Below are 2,314 nucleotides of genomic sequence, written 5' to 3' on the forward strand. Positions count from 1 at the left end.
CCTTGCCGGAAGCCGACTCTGAGTGTTAAAAAACCCGACACTTGTGTTATAGAAAATAAGTTGGTGGGCTTTAAATGACATGGGCAGGTCAGTTCCGATTTTAACAGGTCTGTAACCAGTAGAAAAGTTACCTTCAAATAATTATTCATATTTTGTGTGATGAGAGTTCCGCACCGTTATTAAGAAAAACTATGTTGTAATTTTCAATTGCTGAAAGTACAAACTGACACATGATGGTGCCAAATTAAGGTCTTCGGCGAAAATAAAAGGTTTTTTTAAGATTTCAAAAAACAGTGACCAATTTCTTTTCAGATAGGTATATATTGTTTTCACCCAATTTTGAAAAAATGTGAAAACATTGAATTATCCACGTCCGTCTGTCCGTAAATTATATCCGGATATGTCCGGATATCAAGACGACGACTTTGGCAACGGAATATGGAATTTACGCTGGGAACATGGAATGTCAGAACGCTAAATAGACCCGAGCACAGAGGATCCTTCTACACGAACTGAAAAGATATAAAATAGGAATCACTGCAGTACAAGAAACTAAATGGTTGGGAAAAGGTATCCGGGACACTAAAACACATACTATACTGTATAGCGATAAAGATGAAGGAAATAAAGAATTTGGAGTAGCCTTTATCGTAGATAATAAAATGAAGCACCTGATAACAGATTTTCAAGCCATCAATGAAAGAATCTGCAAGCTTAGGATAAAAACGCATTTCTTTAACATAACCCTTATAAATGTACACTGTCCCACAAATGAACAGGAAGAAGACACTAAGGTAGCCTTTTATCAAGATCTAGAACGAATCTATGACTCAATACCAAGAAACGACATTAAAATGGTGATAGGCGACACAAACGCCAAGATCGGAAAAGAAGAAGAGTACATAGGGGTAATAGGGAAACATAGTTTGCATAGAGACACAAATGAGAATGGTCAGTTTCTAATAGATTTCGCAGCTGGAAAGAATATGATTATCAGTTCGACATGCTTCCCACATCGGGACATACATAAGGGCACTTGGATATCACCTGACGGAAACACAATAAATCAAATAGACCATATACTGACTGAAAAAAGAATGGCGACGAGTATATTAGATGTAAAAAGCAGACGTGGCGCAAGCTGTGACTCAGACCATCTACTAGTGCAGACACGGTTTAGATGCAAAATCAGTCGACAGGTAAAGGAAAAATATCCAAAACAAGAAAAACTAAACTTAGATAACCTAAAAGTCCCTGAGGTACAAGAAAGATTTGAGAGAACAGTGGATGAAAAATTACTAGAAGAAAACAGAGCAGACTCCACAATAGAAAATCAATGGAACACCATAAGCAGTATCATACTAAACACAGCGAAAGAAGTCATAGGAACAAAGACACAACGGAGAGAAGAAACATGGTTCGATGAAGAATGCAAACAAGCTATCCAGGAAAGAAATGAAGCACATAAGAATTACATACTCAGACGTACTAGAGAGAGAAAAACAGAATTTGAGAACAAAAGACGAAGAGCAGATAAACTGTGCAGGCAGAAAAAGAGAAAGTACGAAAACCAACGGATACTAAACATAGAGAGGGAGTTTAAGGAAAACGAAACACGTAGTGCATACCAACTTATTAAACATTTAAGACAGGGATACAAACCGAAGACTAGCCTCTGCAAAAATAAGAAGGGTGAAATCATTAGCGATATGGACGAAATTAAGATAACCTGGATGACATATTCTAAGGAAGTATTAAACAAAGGGGCACAACCACCATTACAACAACAGAGACAGCAGCAGGCACGGCAGGAGGTACAACAATAAGAGCTGGGGGAAGATGGAGAAGAAAATGAATTAACTAGACCCCCAACGCTAGAGGAGGTCCAAACGGCAATCCACATACAAAAAAGCCATAAAGCACCGGGAATAGATAAAATACCGGCAGAACTACTCAAGCAAGGAGGAAGGAATTTGACACAACAGATGTATCAGCTAATACGAGAGATATGGATAGAAGAAGAAATCCCCCAACAATGGAAGAAAAGTATAATCTGCCCTATTCATAAAAAAGGAGACAAACTGTTGTGTCAGAATTATAGAGAAATCTCTTTACTTTGTTCGGGATACAAAATATTCACAAACATCCTTAATCGAAGACTTCAACCTCTCACGGAAAAAATCATCGGGGAATATCAAGCAGGGTTTAGGCAAAATAGATCTACCATTGACCAACTATTTACAGTTAAACAAATACTAGCCAAAGCATGGGAATATGACATGGACGTTTACAATCTCTTTGTAGATTTTAAACA

This window comes from Diabrotica virgifera, chromosome 3 (genome assembly GCF_917563875.1).
Source record: "Diabrotica virgifera virgifera chromosome 3, PGI_DIABVI_V3a".
Lineage (NCBI taxonomy): Eukaryota > Metazoa > Arthropoda > Insecta > Coleoptera > Chrysomelidae > Diabrotica > Diabrotica virgifera.